Source organism: Syngnathus floridae, chromosome 1 (assembly GCF_059516105.1).
Source record: "Syngnathus floridae isolate MCC-2025c chromosome 1, RoL_Sflo_1.0, whole genome shotgun sequence".
NCBI classification, from domain to species: Eukaryota; Metazoa; Chordata; class Actinopteri; order Syngnathiformes; family Syngnathidae; genus Syngnathus; species Syngnathus floridae.
This window is the reverse complement of record NC_142413.1, coordinates 15455189-15475581: the sequence shown is the minus strand read 5'-3', so window position 1 is coordinate 15475581 and position 20393 is coordinate 15455189. Positions and strand designations below refer to the sequence as shown.

General features: G+C 39.8%; 1 protein-coding gene across 9 annotated transcripts in view; it reads left to right on the top strand.

Annotated features, from left to right (window-relative positions):
- LOC148404287 (leucine-rich repeat and immunoglobulin-like domain-containing nogo receptor-interacting protein 2) overlaps nt 1-20393 on the top strand; it is a 300384-nt gene that overhangs the window by 222364 nt on the left and 57627 nt on the right. Inside the window, exon 6 of one of the 9 annotated variants that reach the window (XR_015860213.1) lies at nt 26-1485. The exons of the other annotated variants lie outside the window; for them this stretch is intronic. The gene's annotated coding sequence lies outside the window, so the exon portion shown is untranslated. Of the gene's footprint in view, nt 1-25; nt 1486-20393 lie in introns of those variants that run through there. 9 annotated transcript variants of the gene reach the window in all.

Below are 20393 nucleotides of genomic sequence, written 5' to 3'. Positions count from 1 at the left end.
AACTGCACTCGGTACAAAATGACAGATGCTGCCTTTTTGGGACCCGCAGATCGTCGCCATGAAATTGTAAAATGATGGGATTTCTTGTAAACAGGCTGACTTTTGAATAAGTTGGATAAGAATGTTACAACTGCAACATGTAGCATTACAATATTTTGCTCTATGATGCATTTGACCTTGGTTGTAGTGCCTGCAAGTGATGTATTGGCATTATTGTATGTTCCCTGAAAGTCTGGTGTCATTGGCCTAAAACTCATGCAAGGATAAATGACAACTTACATTAAGAATGGCATGAGATGAAAAACAAATGTGGCAAAGGGTGGGAGTGGCAGAATTCACATTCACAATGTGGTTCCTAACTTGGTTTTGACTTGGATTTTGACTGATTCCCGACTTGCTTTTTAGATTCTTGACTTGGTTCCTTTCCTCAGAAACAGAAAAGAGCAGGTGCTGGTCTTGCTCCACAAAACCTGGGTCGGTAGGGGCTGAAAATTCAGCTGCCAGTTTTAACTGAGCAACATGAAATTTAGTTAACATGGGCATAATAAATACATCCAGGTTTTTATTTATTTATTTATGAAGTACATGTAGACGTGTCAGATATTCCCACTTATCAGATTTTTCATACCCGACATTTTATTTAAGAACTGGTGGAACTAATGCACTAATAGACTTGTACAGCATGTTCTCTGCAAAGCAGCAGTCAAGGCACTTCTGATCGCAGCTCAGTGGTCCCACGTGAGACTTTTAATTGCAGGACGCAGTCTAGTGTGTCTGCCGACATGAGATTTGTTGTTTTCTGTTATTGTTTTTCTCTTGGCCCACACATCAGTCAAATGTGGTCTGCTTAGATCTGCTGTCTCATTTTCACGTCTTAAAAGAGAATAATGACGCTTGAGAGCAAGCCTGCTTCTTTTAATCCTTTTTCCCCTCTTCCAAAAGACTGATGGATCATGTAAATGTTACCGAGCTTGGATTTATTAATAAATACTTGATTGCTTCTTTCTGGGACAATTACAGTCTTAAATGGGACGTATTACATAAAAGTAACTTTTCAATTGTTCAGACATAGTAAGATGTATTTCAGGAGGGCCTGCCTACCGATGAAATGTGAAATCAAACAACCAAGTAAGTTGTTAATTGTGTATTTCTGAAAATGTGTTTCTTTGATCAGTGTGTGTTTCTAATGAGCAGCATATAGTATTTGATTGGAGCAAGTTTGTATTTGGCGATGTGATCCACTACATATACGGCTCTTTAAGTTTAACATGGCAGCTTGGTGATGAAGTGCTGCCTCCTAGAAGAAAAATACATTCCATGGTGTTTAGCTGTAATCCTTGGGCTATTTAGGTGAAAATCATGCCACAGAAATTTTATTACAAAAGGAATAATGTTTTGGGGTAAATTTGACCCGAGGCATATTTCTTTATATTTCCTTTATTTTTTAATAAACTCATAAAGGACCATCAGATAACAGTTGTTTTTTTTTCTTTTTTTTTTCTTTTACAATTACAAAATTCGAAAAGAATAACAGCATACAACTTGTTTGCTGTTCTTTTTTTAATACAGCAAATCAAATAAACGGAATTCAGGTCATTTCCTCTTTTCTGTTTTCAATTGCCTAAATCAAAAGGAAAAACAAGTGGCCAAAAAGTACACGGACTGGAGGCACTCTGTTTCCTGTCTTTGACTTGGGCAAAGAAAAAAAAAAGTTAATTGCTTTAAGTTATCAAAATCTAATACAAAAATTAAATATTTACAAGAATTATGATTAAAAGACAACAGCTGCAGTTAAATGGGACATTGTTGAATTGCTTTGGCAGGCAATTAGATCCTTTAAAAAGAAGCAAACTAACCTTCAATTTCAAGTGTTAAATATCACTAAAATGGCCTATTAGCAGTTTTGTTGTTGTTATGGACTACGTTCTCTTATTATTGTATACTTTACTCTATATACGGTGTGTATATTTTCAGCATGGGGTTAGAGAAAGTTGTGCGGGGGGTTTTTGGGTTGCTGTCATAAGTGATGGAGATGCGCTTGATATTTGCTGACCGAACCTCAGTGACGGTGAGTGTCGTCATCTTCTTCGCCAATCTTGTATCGTGCGATGGCACTGTCAGACCTGGTGTCCTACTTTAGCCCTGATGGACGTCAATCTCAAGTCTCTCAGCCAAACAACAGCAATCCCTCCCCAAAAAAAATCCAATTCCACTTAAAGTGGAATTGGAAAGAATCTACATGTTGGTAAAATTGTGTATTGGTCAGTCATCACATTTGTCATCATTTGTATTGCAAACTACTAATCATGATACACACAGCAGACTTGGCCATACACGACCAATGTACATGCCACGATTTATGCGTTCAATCCTGTTGCCAGTTGTTTACTATCACAGCAACCTTGCACAATGGCAATAAACTGAATGACGAGAAATACTCCAGTTAAAATGTCCATGGTTCACTCAGTCACTTTTACAACTGTAATCATATCATCAATGTGATATTTTCTTTCTCTCACAAGTTATTTTAGATAATTGCTATCATCCACAGTAGAAATGATCAGAACTAAGGTAATCTATAGAGTGCAAGAAAAGTCCAGTGAGTGCTTGGTCACACATAGGCCATGTGTGTGTCTCGAAGAATACAATAATGCACAAAGTCAACAGCACTCTTGGCCATGCACGATCAATGTATTGTATATTCTATAATTCGTACAATCTCAGTTGTTTATGATAATGGCTACCTTGCTCAATAGAAATAAACAGGACCAATAGAAATAACCCATAACCACATGGACATGGATAATTTACGTGCCCGTGCAGCACTGAGCTTTTGAGGATTTTATTGACTCGATCTGTTCCTTTCTTTGGTGAAATGCAGTAGTTATCATGAGGAACTAGCTATAGGAGCTTTCTTTTCATAGAAAGGGATACCGGCCAAAGAAGAACACATGATAAAATTGTAAAATAGCTCTTATGTTGAATAAAAAATATTTAATAAATCACCTAAAAATATCAATCTATACCAGCAACTTACAGTGGCAGGCGAACCAATTAAATGCTGTTCTTCCTGAGACTACTAAAATAGCATATAATTGTCCTACTGAGGGTCGGCACAGTGGGGCACTGGTTAGCACGGCCGCCTGACATTTAAGAGGTTGCGGGTTCCATTCCACCTCCGGCCCTCCCTGTGTGGAGTTTGCATGTTCACCCAGATTTCTCACTGAGTAAATGTGTGAGTAAATTGAGACAACATCATAAGTAGTTCAACATATATACTTTGATGTGCCCTCTTTTGTTCGGCAGTGTGCTCTGACATTTTCCCAATGTATATTATTTACCTTGGCTCCAATAATGTTGGGAGACACTGAATTATTGTACCTAATTGTACAGCCTTTATATTCAGCTTTGATGTTGTTTTTTCTTTCGGTTTGTATTCGTCGCTCACGGCCTCGCTAAGCAGCTTCTTTTTCCCCCTCTAAGACTTAATTAGGCGCCTGCTATTTTCCTGCGTGGAAAAATAACAGTCAACACAAACAAACCCAAAATGGGAAGAAAAGCCACAGGGATGAAGAGAGTGATAGGCAGTATACCCACAATTCCTTCTGCTATTGCAGCATACACAAAAACTACCTGCTGTCTGCCCCCTCCTAACGAAACGTAATTCACTTTCATGCAAATGCGGCACCTTCATGCATCGTGGGCCTTCATTCTGCCGGCGAGCGCAAACCACACGCTCGGCTAACATGGTGGCCCGGTGCTCAACCAGATGTGCATGTATGAAAAAGAAATGGCATGGCAAAGACAACCTATTTATGGAAAATATGGAAGATTAAGTGCGGCACGATGGGGCACTAATTGGTACGTCCGCATCACAGCTCAGAGGTGTACGGTTTGATTCCAGCTCTGGCCTTCCTGTGTGGAGTTTGTGTGGTCTCTTTGTACCATGACCCTTGTAAGGATAAGCACCTAAGATACTAGATGGATTGGATGGATGATGACATTTTACAATTATAGACATATTGCAAGCACTGGGGTAATTTTTGACCCCACTTATGTAGTAGCTAAGGCTTAGACATTCTGGTGTGTTTGTCCCCAAAGTAACCTGTATGCGCAAAAGCTGTTTTTTAAGACGTTACTTGCATGATAGTGTTTGCATAAATAAATGTGGTCCGGTGAGAAGGCATTTCCTGACATATCGACCCCCTAGCCTTGGTGTAGCGCCATCACTGACGGTTGGTAACAATAGAACATCCATAAATTAAGTGATGTGGATTCACCCAATGACAGAGTAATATTGTCACTTATAAACTGTCCAGACTTTATTTTGTACGACTTTGTCGCAAGCATAAAGGACACGCTATGATACCTGGCCAGGCATTCATGATAACCACCACTGTGCACGGTATAAATAAAGAGAACAAGTACAAGTCTTTTCACCGTTTATCAATGACAATTCATTACCTTGCACAATAGAAATAAACAGACCAAGCTTATTCAAGGGAATCTCACACATAAACAAGGCACAAACGCCGTACATCTACTACTGAGTAGACAATGCCTTATAGAGGGCGACCGGGAGCAATGACGCCCGCATACACCATAGAGACCACTTTTATGTTCTAATGTTCATCCAACTGCATCCGAATATTATACACCAGGCAACTTCGATGGGTGCCTAAATCCACTCTAAAAAAAAAAAAAAGAAAAAAACAATGGAAAAAATCAACTCGCAGCAAGTATCGGGAAATAAATATTTTATGCAATGGTTTCTACCACTGAAAAGTGTCAGTGACAACATCAATAGTAATAAAGGTGTCTGGCTATGCACAGATACGGTCGCTGTGAGAGACTAAGACGATTTCAAATTGCTGTGAGCACATTTTTTGATAGTGTGCTGTAACTCTGCCAGTAGGCATTTTTACTGTGGTTGCACTTTTTTGCTCACATACACTCTTGTTGGGTCTTATGGAGCATGCACCCAAACTGCTCTGTACACAAAGTGCAGTCACTTCACTTTTAAAGTCACTTTCCTTTAGCTAATAGCATGATGTGACTAAAAATATTGTAGAGCTATTACCTAGCTATTAACAGTTGTTAAATGCTTGCTTTAATCCCAGGCTATTATCTTGTGTATATTATTAAAGAATGACTTTAGATAATACACGGTCAAGGACATGTCAACGCCATGCTTGCTCAAGTACAGGTATATTTGAGTAACAAGAAATTTTAATTTATGATGATATGATAAAATAATGTTATTCATGGCAACCACCTCTAGGCACAATACAAATTAGTTAAGTCAAATCAGGTTTATTTATCAGCCCTTAATCACATACAAGTCTCAAAAGAAAGAATAATTGGCCAAAGTTGACAATTATTCTCAACATCCCCTGATCTTAACTCCCAGGAGGGCAAGGAAAAACTCACAAAACCCCAACTGGGGAAAAATGAGAAACCTTGAGAAGGGGCTACCGATGGCCGGGCCTTAACCAATTGGTTGGGTTGGATGGGTGGGTGGATGGATAGGAGCCACACCCACCTTCCCAGAAGGAATGGTTAAAAAATCCAGTCAATGAGAAGTCTACACCACATTCGGCCAAATAATGCAAGTCACTGTAATAAATACGAGCCATACCTTTACCACCTTGGATAATAGAAACGGATGGCATGGTGTCAGACTTTCAGTGCAGAGCTTGCGTTTTTTGTTTTGGCTCCGTCCTTCCTGTGTGACGTTCGCATGTTCTCACCGTGCTGGTGTGGGTTTCCTCCCACATCCCCAAAACATGCGTGGCAGGCCGATTTCCGGTAGCTGTGAGTGTGAGTGGAAATGGTTGTTTGCCTGTGTGCCCAGCAATTGGCTGGCAACCAGCTCAGGGTCCAGTATGTCCGTGACCCTTGTGAGCAGAAGCAGTCGGTTCAGAAAATAGATGGATAAGTTAGGGCTGGTCAATTAATCAAATTTTAATCATGATTACGATTTTGGCTCCAGGTGATCTCAAAATTCATATAATCGAGGTATTTGGTGTTTACGTTCTGAGACGCGCATGCGCAACTCAACTGTGATTCTCCCGCATGTGTAGAGATTGAAGATCCAGGCCATATTTATTAGGCAGTGTTCTACCTTAACGTGTTTAATGAATAAAAGTTCATGAACTCGTTCATATTTTGTAGTAAAAGTAAAATGTTCCTTTCCTTTGGCAGATAACTACTTAATTTATAATTTCCTTATTTTATTATAATTTTTATTTTAAGACCATATTTTGCAATAAAGGTCGTCTAAGGAAAAATAGCTTTTTAGGGGCTTAAAATCTCTTGACTTGAGCAGGGTGGAGTCATAATGCTGGCCTAGTGGAGTTGTAATACAAATAGAACAATGTAGTGTGGTGGGTAAAAAAACAACAGCTGAGGAGCTATACAATAACATTCAGGAAATTAGCTGAAGAGGAGCATCGCTACACCTAACAAGCAGTAAGGAAAGCTGGAGTGCTGGGCCATCATTATTCAATTGGCCGCATTCCAACAAAACACAAAAAAATACCCTCCTGGTATCTTTTTTTTGTAACTATTATTAAACTGCAATGTTTCCAGTGGCCCCGACCAATGCTGCTGACACAACCTGCGGAATTTTAACAATATCGTGAATGTCCCTAGAGGTGGCTTGCACGCTAGCTTGTCGGCCATCATATTAGAGATGCCCGCAGGCAGTTTTAGCGAGTTGTAGCTGCTAATTAAATGGAAAAGGCCACAGCCTTAAGTGAACTTTTTAATGGTCACTTGCACGCGTTTGTAACCGACAACTGTGATTTGAGAAAGAAAAGGGATTTCTGCATTATGCTGTCTTATATGCAAACACACACACACGCGCGCACACACACACGCACACACACACACACGTATACACAAGCTACATCTTTGTATTAATTTTTCAAGTCAGATTTAAGTAGAATTGCTCGTAGGCCCTGGTGAAATGTGGAGTAGACGCATTGTTGTTGTAATCTTGTTACTGTGCTAATGAGGATTCACATTCTTTAATGCATACTTGTAGTGGCAACTTTTTTTATCGTAGTGTGATGTAAATACTGGTCCAAATTGCATACGGTTCCGAATACTGGTCCAAATTACATGCGGTTCCAAGCTTACGTTTATGTGGTTTTTGGTCCAAATTGTTGGTAGTGTCAGGCCCAAATCTAATGTGGTTCCTGGTGAAAAATAATTTTATTCCTAGTCCAAATATGGTTATTGTTAGAGTGGTGCTCACTCAAACTAATTTGCAAGAACCACACGGGAGACAGTATATCCTTTGAGCACTTGCAAGTAGAGAAATTGTTCTTCACTGTACATACAGTGATGTTCGAACAAAGTCTGCCTTTGGTCTCTTGCAAGAGCATATTTATTGAGAACAAGCAGGGTGGGGGTGACAGTGGACATGTTTGGTTGTCACCTCAGCAACTGGTTAATCAGTGCGGAGGGTCCCGGCTCATTGTTTTACAAGGTTGTGAAAAACAGAAACTAGTGGAGCATTTTAGATGACTAACAAAGCAAGAATGTTTCCACGCCATTTGGAAAGTTTCAACAACTGAATGGTTAAACTTTCCAGAGTCAAGGAAAGCAGAAAGGTTTAAACAAATTTAATAATTCTAGTCTACATTCCAACATAATCATACGATCAAGATAATTTGTCAACCCTAACAGTTACTGATCTAAATTGTATGTGGATCCAGGTTTAAATCATGTGTGGTCCAGGTTTAAATATTTCCATATTTCTATCTATTTCCATTTCTATATGGACTGAGACTCTTGGTCCAATTTTGTTTGCAAAAGTAGTTCCTCAAAACCAAAGTATTCAAAAGGCACAATTCGTAAAAGCCAAAAGTGGACCCCAAGAATTTTTATATGGCCTTTTAGGTCTGCCAGGTCTAGTATAATACTTCCTAATATGCTTTGTATATATTCACATGTTGTGACAATTTATTTTTTATTTTCATAACAACGGGAACAATCTTTCATGTTGTCTCCCATTAGTGTATGAATGTGTGTGTGAATGGGTGAATGTGAGGCATTGTAAAGCGCTTTCGGCACCATGTGGTGTAGAGAAAAGCACTATATAAGTGCAGTCCATTTGTGTGCTCCTTTTTAAATTTGTAAATATTTAAGATTTATGCCAGTACAAAGTATTTACGTGGAGAATCACAAGGTGGGCAACCAGTGAAACTTTCTGTTTTCCTTTGGAAACTGTGAGTGATGGGTTTAGTGAGTGAAAAGTCTCCATCGTATGGGTTGTGAAGGTGAGGCTGACCTTTTGGATGGTCTTGCTCACGAGTCATATGGTACTAAGGAGTCGAGAGGTGACAAGGGGTCGTCTCCTGATAAAACAAGCTGGGATGTAGCCAGGCAGTTTTTAGATGGAAGGGCAGGTGACTGGAAAACAAGCCGTGTACTCCAAAGCTGGATCCTTCATGAATCCTCTGGGTTAATGATATGAATCTTTGCACTGATTCACAAGTCCAATCACATGAGTCCGCTGGCCGGCTGCTGTTCCGTAGACAAGGCACGTTAGCAGGCCCACTGGAAACAAAGTGCTCTCAAATCATTGAATCACCTCAATGATTTGCCTTGATGGCCTCATGGAAATAGTGGACTCCAATGAACTGGGAGACTGATTAGAGTTAGCGAACTCACCAGACACAAAGTGAACTCCGATGATTCAACTGAACTGATTGACTGACTTGAAATAGTCAACTGGAAATTTACATAAACTGGAAAATAACTAGAAATACCGTTGTCTCTGATGAGTCATAGCAGCCTGACCTGATCCTTGTCAACTCACCAGAAACAAAGTGGATATCATCTGAAACACTGCAGATTCACATGATCTGAATTACTGACTAAAGATGAGTCATTTGAATTGGAAAAGGTACTGGATCTGGCCAATTCACCGGTAAATTAGACTTAGATGACTCAGGTGAATCGGTTGACTGATTGGAGTTAGTTGAGTCACAGGAGACGGATTCACCTGACTAGGTTTACCAATGCATTTACATCAGGGGTCACCAACCTTTCTTAAACCGAGAGCTACTTCCTGGGTACTGATTAAGGCAGAGGGCTACCAGTTTGACACAGGCTTCTGAAATAGCCAATTTGCTCAATTTGTCTTTTGCTATGTGTTGTTATTGTCATTTCCAGTTCACATGTAGTAAGTGTGATTTTAACAAGAATAGCAAAAATACAGTTTTTGACCACAATCCGTTTCAGAAGGCGGTTCAAGAAGCGAATCGGCCGAATTCCAAATCCATTTTTCCAAATCCATAAATAGATGCAGCTCACTGACAAGTGCCGCTATTTGAGCTAATTTTAGAACAGTCCTGCGGGCGACTCATGCGGTCCTCACGGGCGACCTGGTGCCCGCGGGCAACGTGTTGGTGACCCCTGATTTACATTATAGTCAAAGTCAAAGTCTGCTTTATTGTCAATTTCTTCACATGTCAAGACATACAAAGACATCGAAATTGCGTTTCCTACTATCCCACGGTGAAGACGAGACATATTACACCCAATTGGTCCACAGACAAACAAAACATTCAAGTAAACAATACAAAAAGTAAATATGTTGTGTTCTGCTGTTTTTAACTATTTAGCAGTAAATCACATAGTGTGTTCTGGCCAGATCCCCCTCAGATTTTAGCCATGATAAATGGCTGAGTGAATGTCTCCGCTGGGATGGCGACAAATGTGGCATTTAGAGAGAAGTCGCTAAATTAGAAAAGGTGATGCATGCACACAGAGCAGCTCAAAAAAAGAAATTGGCTGTTTGTCACTTTGGATAAGGTCACAGTGTAATGCGAGGTAATTGACTGTGGTCGGGATGTTGCGCTAAAAAAAAACAAAAAAAAAAAACTGCACCACGACGACATTCCTCGCTTGTTATCTGGCTTCCAAGTAAATGGATGTCGTTATCGGGGGCATCATTGTAATTAATGTGATAATTTATTCATGCAGCTATTCAAACAGGCCTCTGAAGCAGAGTAAACATAAGTGTATACACAAGCGCTCTGTAGACGAAAGTATTGGGACAAACCAGTAGGACACTGTTGGTATACGCTGACGGACATCGGACATTAATTCTAATATACCCAACTAAAGGCAAGTCTGCTTAGCTTTTGGCTCATTCACCAAACCCCTCTTTAATCAAAAAGAAAAAGAAAAAAATTCAAGACAGATCCGATGAATCTGTCGCAAGTCAGCCAGCCAACCAATACTTGATTCAACAGAGTCTGCGTTTTTTCTTGTTAGCCTACCAATTCAGCTTGTGTACGTAATGTAGCCGTAGCCAGACAGATGATTCCAAGGATCTAGGTTAAAAAAAGACCTCCAAAGACCACATTTGAATTTCACACTTGATAGGTGGACAGCCACTCTTGGGATGTGATTATTTGTATGGAAGCATTCCTAGTTGAGTTTGATGTGTCCTCCTGGTTAATTAAATTTGCACCGCTCGGCCCAATGCGTTGCAGATAGACTTAAATTGCTTTACTGTTTAACTGGAGGAATGCATAACGGTGGGGCTTGACTGGCATTTGTGATTGAAAACATTCCTGGAAGTGACTGTTAATCTTATTTATAGTGCGTTACCGTGAATAAGCAAATACATATGAGCGCTTACCGTCACGAGTGTTTTCACAATCATGCCGTAATGAAACGTGTCGGGAAGCAGGTGCACTCCTTTTCCCCGACTTCCTATGCAGCTGTGCTGGGCAGATTGAGAATTAGCTGCTAGCGTGCAGAAGTTATTACATGCTGAGCGTGACCCCACCAGCAAACTACAGCATGAAAGACGCTTTTCAAACAACTCGAGCAGCGACTCGGGAAGAATAAAAACAGAAAATCAAGTGGCTGCTGGCTTGTGCAGACTTTTATTGGCAACCATTGTCATGGTCGCATCTTTCTTCTCGTGTCAGCCCTGCTAATAAAGTCGCTTCCGCGGTGCCATGCTAATAAAATCAATCTGGGGGAAACAACTAAATCTAGAACAGGTTGCTAAGAAAGGTTACCCAAGATCCCTTGCACATATTGGATTAGACGCAATTCACTTCAATAATGCTGTGATACAAAAATATTTCCACCCATCACAAACTCTAATATCAATATGACACATTTTAGACCAATAATTATGCAATACAGTGCTCCCTTGTTTATCGCGGGAGATGCGCTCCAGAACCACTCGCGAAAAACTGCGAATTAGAAACAGTATATGTACATAATGTTTAGAAATTTAAACACCACTGTGTTGAAATTTTCAACACGTAGTGTTACTTGTTGGCGGCTAGAGGGGATGGGTGTATTGTAAGTTAATTAAAACCATGGTTTACCTTGCCAAGCAATGCAAAGTGTCCACCTTCAAAATTACCACACTACACTATCCCGGGGGACATCATGCATAGCGAAATCAAAGTCAGTCACGGTTACGCATGAACTCCTTTGGCATTGTCGTCCAGTCCACAATATTAAAGCTTTTTAAACCCTCCCCAATACTTTTACGCATCATAAACCTTTCCCATTCCCTTAATAACCATTCCCACACTGTTCGGTGCATGTGTTGTAGCTTTACAGTAAATAAAAAAACAAACGTGATATTGTCACGTCCCGCCTCCTTCTGCACCGGTTGGTGCTGTTCCCTGGCGCGTGGCCGGCTGCCGGCCTCTTGTCCTCAGTCATGTCCGCAGTGACACACTTGTTCAGAGGCACGCACCGCGCTATGAGCGCTCATTGCCGCTGTCCCAACTCTTTCTCCACATCGGTGCATTTTTCCTTCGTGCACGGCTGTGTCAGATCTTCGCTCTCGCCCTGCATTGCGAAAGGTGAAGCGCGAAATGGCAAGGGATCGCTGTGCCTTTATAAAAGTTTTGACAAAGTTGACAAACGAACAGATATTTTACACAGTTTTCTCCCCTTTTCACGTGTAGTAGCGTCTCTGCGATAGGTGAAGCGCAAAGTGGTGAGGGATCACTGTATTTTATCCACTCCCATTGCTATATGATACGATTCACTCCCAGAACAAAATGATGAGATACAATCCACCTCAAAAACAATGTGTCACAATACACTCCCAATTCCGATATGATTTGACTCACTCCAATAGCCATGCAATACACAAAGATTTACTTCAATTTTCAAGAAATACAATTTATTCAGTTTCCTTTCAATTCGGACACAGTAGATTACTATACAATTCACTGTATTAACAATATGATCAAATGCAGTTCACTGGAGTAACTATTTGGTATGCCACTACAGTATTTGGGATAAATATATGACTCAGGCAAATCACAATGCAAGGATGATTTATTCATCTACAATGCAAATCACTTCTCTCCAATTATAATACATAATTACATACAATTTATTCCTGTTATGAAACATTGAGTCACATCAGTAATAATGCAAAGATTACCTTTAAATATACGAAATGATTCATTTCACTTACAATGAGATGGAATATGATTCCTTCCAATAACAGTGCAATACATGTTTCATCAATAAGGATGCAAGTACTGTATTATTGACTACAGTAGCAATGCAATAGAAGGTGATGCACATGTGATCCAATGAAATTTATTCCAATTACGATAAAATAAGTTTTCACTAGAATATGTAATAGATTAAGATTCACCGCAACACTGTTTCATGTGATGTTGTTTTTATTTTATTTTGGGGGGGGTGGGGTTGGTATGTCCTTTTTTGCACTCACAACGTGTTCACCAATGTTGTTTACCAAGCCTTAAAATCTCTGACTCGCCATGAGGGAGGATGTGTGGTGTCTGCGTGGCATCTGAATTGTACTCTCCACCTCTTTCATATATATATAAAAATAAAAACACGCCCCTCCCCTTCTAAAAACATGTTTTCGACAGCTTCACAGCTTTGATTGTGCTGTCAATCTCGACAAAACGTTTTTTCTCTTGCCATCACTGCCTGAAATGAGGGAGCTTAAGCCCCCCCTCAAAAGGATGCATTGCAGTGGTTGCCCTTTTCTTTCAGCTTGTCCTGCCTTGTCTTGTTTTAATTTCATTAAAAGTTCTCAGTACCTCCGGGTGTCTTCTCTTTTCCTTATATTTTTATTGAATGCACAAAGCTTGCCAAGGCTTCTCCTGCTGGGGTGCTAAAGTTGCTCACACTGCGTTGAAGTCAAAATTGGATGAAAGTGTCGACAGCAGTGATGCTTTTAGCACTTCAAATGCATTTATGACACAGCGGGTTTACCCTTGTTTGTCTTACAAAACACACATCAGGATATAATCTATCATAAGTATATAATTCAGATCAGGAATGTCCTATTGGCTTTAGAAAGATTATTGCAGGGGTTCTCAAAATGGGGTTCCCGGCCTCCTGGGCGTCCTTGACAAAATTGAGTTCGTTATTTCTCATTTTATATTTCATTGTAAAAAGGTGTATACAGTTCATATGGGGACTGCTGTGCCAATTAAACAAGCATACTATCCCAAGTAGAGAATGCAGTTTCTGCAGAAAAAAATGCTATGATGCTATGATCGCTCAAGACACGTCGAAGGAGGAGGCAAACGTAAAATATTAACTTGGGAGTTAAATTGTGAAGCTTGGGGACTTTGATTTGAATTTAGTACGGAATATAGAAGAAGGAAATTATGTAATCCAATTCATTATTTAGTAATTTAACTGACAATATGAGACTTTGGGGATTATGATAAATGGTAACATGTTTTAGCTAAACAATTGGCATTGTGTGAATAGATCAAAACACGTGAAAAGAGGAGAAAACAGAAAATTATCTGTTCCTTTGTCAATTTTGTCAAAACATTTATAAATATACAGTGATCCCTCGCCATTCGGGACTTCGTCTGGCGAATGCGCTACTTTGCAGGTTTATAAGTGACGGAAGAACAGCGTTTAAAAACACGCTGATAGCGCGGGGCGTGCCTCTGAGCAATGTACATCACTGTGGATGTGACTGAGTTCAAGCGCAGGAGGCGGCAGCCGGCCACGCGCTAAGGAAGAAGCGCCAACTGGTGCAGAAGGAGTCGAGACACGTAAAAATATCAAGTGTTTCTTTTTTTTATTTACTGTAAAGGTACAATACATGCACAGAACAGTGTGGGAATGGTTGTGTAAAACTATTGGGGAGGATTTAAAAAGCTTTAATATTGTGTACTGGATGGCAATGCAACAGGAGATGCATGCGTAACCGTGCCTCACTTTGGTTTCACTGTGCATGATGTCCCCCGGGTTAGTGTAGTGTGGTAATTCTGAAGGTGGACACGCTGCAGTGCTTGGCAAGGAAAAAACACTCTTCTAATTGACTTGCAAAAAATCCATGCCCTCTAGCGGCCTACAAGAAACACCACATGGTGACGATTTCAATACAATGGTGTTTAAATTTCTACATGTATCGTTTCTACTTTGCGGATTTTTGTTTTTTGCTGGTGGTTATGAAACGCGTCTCCCGCGAAAAATAAGGGCTCACTTTATATAATTTATATAATAATCTTAAGGTGTCCTGAATTTTGAGAATATTTGTAAGTTTAAATGATGTGAATAGGTGTTAGTGACGGAGTAAAAAGGCTTTAAAGAGTTCTCTTTTCTTGAAATTAGGGGGTTTCAAATTATGGGGCCAATAGGAAATCAAAATATTAAATGTTACCAAACATTTGTTTGAGCTGGATCGGCTGGATGTTTTTGACAAAAAAAAAGTCATAATTCAAATTTTGCAACAATTAAAATGTATGTGGCATGTCTGAGACAGAGATAAGTCAGGCAGGCATCATGCATAAACCTATTTGCAAGTCATTTCAAACCGTTAAAAAGTTAACATGATTTAAAATCCTATGAGTTATTCCAAAGTTAGCCTTGTTCTGAAGTGTGAGTTGAAACTGGAATTAGTATGCTACCCAAAAGCAGTGGAAAGGAGAGAAGCACTTTAAAGCGAGTTCATTAACAGGGAAATGCCACGCCAAGCGACAATGGTGAGGAGGAGACGATATCGTCAGGTGCGTGGGCGAAGCGCCAGATGCCAGGCCATCCAAACGACTCCTCCTTTAATTGCGTCACGTCAAGCGATTTGACAGTGATTCATTGGGTTGCTGTGACGAGGAGTCTGTGCAGCTGGAAGGTTAACATCCCAGCTGTGCTGACTTGTTAACAACCGCACTAGGCTGTGCACAGATTTTTTAGACTCTTTTTAAACACTGACTTTTATTTTAAAATACATTTAATTGAATGACAGCATTGATGCAGCACGGTGAGGCACTGGTTAGCACATCAGCCTCATAGTTCAGAGGTGCAGGATTCAATTGCAGCACCGGTCTTGTGCAGTTGGCATGTTCCGGGTGCTCTGGCTTCTCACCCCCAAAATAACATGCATGTTAGGCCGATGGACCGTTCGTCCGTAGGTGTGATTGTGAGAGTGAATGGTCGTTAGTCTAGTCTAGTGCCCTGCGTTTGGCTGGTGACCAGTTCAAGTGTACCCTGCCTATTGGGGGACAGGTGCCTGGACACTCACCACCCCTCGTGAGGATAAGTGGTTCGGAAGATGAATGAATGATAAATATACTTTTTTATTTTATATTTATATATTTTATATTATAAATTTTCTACCCCAAAATACACCAAATTTGTCACAAATGCTTACAATTTGTTGTACAGAGAATAGATGGATGTATAAAAATAGCAGCAAAAAAAATATATATTTTTTTTAAATAACATCAATTTAATAGTGTTAATAATATTAGGAATTTTTCTAACACGAAATCAAATGTCTTGACAGTAGTTTTTAAATGAATTATTGTTAAATTAAAAAATCACGAAAATGTGTAATAAGATGCACGTTTGTTTTTAATGATTTTAATCAGTTGTACAAGATATAAAATAATTAAATGTTGAATTAAAAGGATACATAGTTACAATGCTAAAGTCCAAAAGTATATATTAAAATAAAAACAATTTATAATTCATGTATTTACTTACGATCATCCTTAGTTATTTATTCATTCATTTTTTTCCCAAATAATATTTTCAAATACACTGACATGAATTACATTTTTTTTTTAATTATCGTATCAAACAGAACCAATTATCTTTATTCTATTGTTTACACTGCCTCCGTGTTTGGGGTTCCACTGCTTCAAGAACTATTATGGTGAGCCATGCTACTTTTTATAGTGTTTGGACCTAATAAAGCTCACAAAGCTGATGCTGATGAATTGTTCAATATGCATTTAATTACATAACTCTGTGTGTGTGTGTGTGTGTGTGTGTGTGTGTGTGTGTGTGTGTGTGTGTGTGTGTGTGTGTGTGTGTGCACGCGCGTGTGTGTTTGTGTGTGTGAGTGAGTGAGTGAGTGAGTGAGTGAGTGAGTGAGTGAGTGAGTGAGTGAGTGAGTGAGTGAGTGAGTGAGTGAGTGAGTGAGTGAGTGAGTGCGTGCGTGCGTGCGTGCGTGCGTGCGTGCGTCACTGGTTTAGGAGCAAGTATGTTTATGCAGAACAACCAGAAAAAGCAGATTAGCAGGAAATGGCCTGTGTTAGAGACCAAGGTGTGCTGTAATGCACAGCGTTGAATGATTCATACACGAATAATGTATCCTACCTGCTCGCGACGTGTGCGCCAGTTAATGCAGCCGCTGACACAGCCATATTTTAGTTTATTTATCTTACTTCTACTCACATTGGTCACCGCCATTTGTTTCTAGCCGTGACAGCCAGCTCGACATTGATGTGTGGGAAAACCAGTGGGGAATTTCATCAGGCTGGCAAGGGAAGAACGATGATCTCAAACACAAACATGTCTGACTGAATTGATACAATCCTAAGTATTTGGAGCCGAGAGAAGAATAGGTTTAAACACATGAAATGGTATGCTCAAACAGTTCATTTGGGAATTGAGACCCAGTCACATCATTTCACCATACAATCTACTTGCTTTATGAAGCGTTATTCCAAAGTGTTAATACATTAAACTCTGTTTAATAATTGAATTATTCATCCCCAAAAAATCTAATTTGAAATATTAAAAATGGTCAATAAATATATTAAACAAATCCATATATTTTCATCCTAAATGATACAATAGCTACTACTCGCATTTTTAACGTTTGCGGTTTTGATGAGTTTGGGCGGACGGACAGATGGATGTTATTTGATCAGTAATTAGGTTCTACCAATACAAATAGTCTTGCAAATAGTGGAATTAGCTGTGGAGTTATCCATTAACACATCATGCTAGCTAGTCAAAGCATCGTTATCAACACTGACAAAAAAGAGGGTTGTTTCACAGAGAGAATTGGATGATTAGTCCTCTTCAATGCAAATCGTGACACCCTATGATTTACATCATTTACATTGTCATCGTCATCATCAGTTTAAAGTACGTTTTCCAGGCGCCGCTGGGTTGGACTACATCAAGTCGTACAAAGATGCAAAATGAAACCAAATGTGGCAACAACTGTGCACACATGCACGTCTATTCATGTACACATTTGGTGAAGGTTGATGGCCTTGCCATCAATTTCATCCAGATGAGGTAAACATAAATTGACTGTTATGTCTGAAAATATGTTCAACTTTGCAACCCACAGTAATGTTTGATAAGCGCCTTACCAATACTGTAGAGTAAATTATTGATTTAGAACACCTTCGAAATGAAGTGATATGCCAAATAAAAAGTCACGGACTGTGCCCGAATGTCCACCCTTCGCCTTTAACCCCTCATTCAAAATATAGTCCCACATTTGCAGTGTGTTCTATACAGTAGCCTGTTGAGTGACCATCAATGTTCAGTACTTTTTTCCCCAAGTGCATCGTGGTGGGTTATGAGTGCACTACATTTTTTCTCAGCGGAAATTACGACTCAGTTGCATGACTTAAACAATGTAGGCATTGGGACACAATGTTGTACTATAAACCATCAGTCATGGGAGAACTCTTGTCTATTCAAATTGCTTGGTCAGAACTAGTTGTGTGATGTTCTTTACCTTGGTGAATAGACAGATATTGTAATTGTATGAAACCGCAAAAATACTCTTGAAATGGCAAAAAAAATCTACACGTGGTAATCCTCCAAAAAAACAAGTCAAATTGCCAGACAATTCAGGCGATGCCACATTTATCTCGCGACTCACACACACACACACACACACACACACACACACACACACACACACACACACACACACACACACACCGGATGAATTAACTGGCTCATCAACATGAAGGTAAAATCTATTCATCATGACCGCAGTTTTGCTTCTTGTATGCTGTGCACTTGATTATATTGCGACTTTAGTGTTTAAGCATTGATTCATTTCCAAAAAATTAGGAGTTACATAACCACTAAAATGTAACAAGAATGTAAACAGTTGACTGCTTTTTCTTTTTTACATATAAAGGTTTCTTTGTGTTGGAACACATTTTGACCTCTCGCCGCATTGCTACGACCGCTCATTGTTTATCTTTGCACGTTTTAGCAGCAGTGTGAGAACTGTTGACAGGATTAACGGCCAGCGGCTTTGGATAGCAAACACTGATAATGTTTGCAGTCCGCTCCAAATGGTAGTGTAAAACCCCCAGCAAATTACCAACTGCGACATGAGGGTTGAACTGGCCATATCACTGCGAGAAGCCAACTCAAACTCAGTAAGTGACAAAGCAAATAAAAGCCCACCCACGGTTTAATCAGCCTGTTTAAATGAAGATGATTTTTGTTTGTTTGTTTGTTTGTTTGTTTGTTTGTTTGTTTGTTTGTTTGTTTGTTTGTTTGTTTGTTTGTTTGTTTGTTTGTTTAAAGCGACAGCCAATGATAAAATGCTTGCATTTGGCAGTGATTCCATTTTCGATATCATTCCCATCCAGGTTGCCATGGCACATTAGTATGCAAAGAAAGAAAGAAAGAAAGAAAGAAAGAAAGAAAGAAAGAAAGAAAGAAAGAAAGAAAGAAAGAAAGAAAGAAAGAAAGAAAGAAAGAAAGAATTCAGGAATACCTTTTCTTCTGCTCTCAACAGCCCATGTCTTAGCCCAATTTAAAGTAGGGTCACCAGTGCTATTGTTAGCATCAGCCAAGGTAAGGGAAAGTTTACAACCAAGATCAATCTGATCTTTTCACTTTATGAGCCACTAGCTTTATTTGTTTTGACAGACGGCAACAAAAACACAACTGACACCTACAGGAAATATTTTAATTTGTCTGTCGGGAAATAAAGCCACTCCGATCATATTTAAAAAAAAAAGGGGTATACAGTACCTGGGTATGTGACAAAATATTACAATGTTACTCCTGTGACTTTGAAAAACTTGCACAGTCACATGGATATTATTTCTGGAGTTTTCGTGCGATATGGAGACGATGATGACGAGAACAACTTCCTCATCTGTTAGGCCCGGAGCATCAGCGCTTGGCGGAGCATGAGGAAAGGGGGTCATGGCGACAGCTTGGCATCGGCGCAATGGGTGCACGCACACGATAAGGCTCGTTAGTGGTTTGCGCTTCATATTGCCATTTCAACATGCTGTTTATGTTTGGGTCTATGTTTGACAGAAACAAACATAAGTTGCTGTAAGTTATCATGAGTTATTACGCTAAAAAGGAGTGAATTTGGTCATTCATTGCTTTTGAGTATGAATTTTTTAAATTCAATATAATTTGATATTTGTATCTACTTATTGAGACACTGGTTGCCAGTCAATCGCCAGTTGCAGTGGTCAGTCGGCCTACCATGCATGTTTTTGGAATGTGGGAGGAAATCCAAGCATGAGGAGAAAATGCGAACTCCAAAAAGGATGGCATTGATCTTTTCTTTTCAATTCAGGTGATGGTTGGATGGATGGATGGATGGATGGATGGATGGATGGATGGATGGATGGATGGATGGATGGATGGATGGATGGATGGATGGATGGATGGATGGATGGATGGATGGATGGATGGACGGACGGACGGACGGACGGACGGACGGACGGACTTGGGTGGTTGCGTTTGGTTTTGGTGGATAGGTGAGTTGGGTGGTTAGAACGATATACAGGAGTCCCTCAATTGAGAATTTTTGATTATTTTATTTTTTTTAATTTGAAAAGAAATCTGTGATGTACTGAAGCTGCGATAAATGAACCGCGATGTAGCGAGGGATTACTGTACCTTGGATTGATGACCTATACAAGAATGACTACTTTTGCCTTTGTGGGTTGGACAGGGTTTTATTAATTACACTTTCCTTTTTTTACTTTCGTTTCTCATTTGCTACTGCTTTTTCATGACTACCAATGCCGAGGTGGGTGAGGCAGAGCTGGATTGAGTCAGAGGTGCATAATAGGAGTTGATCAAGCTGTGTTACTGTGGTTAGTCCCTATCGGAGGAGAAAATTGTCCGAGGCGGCG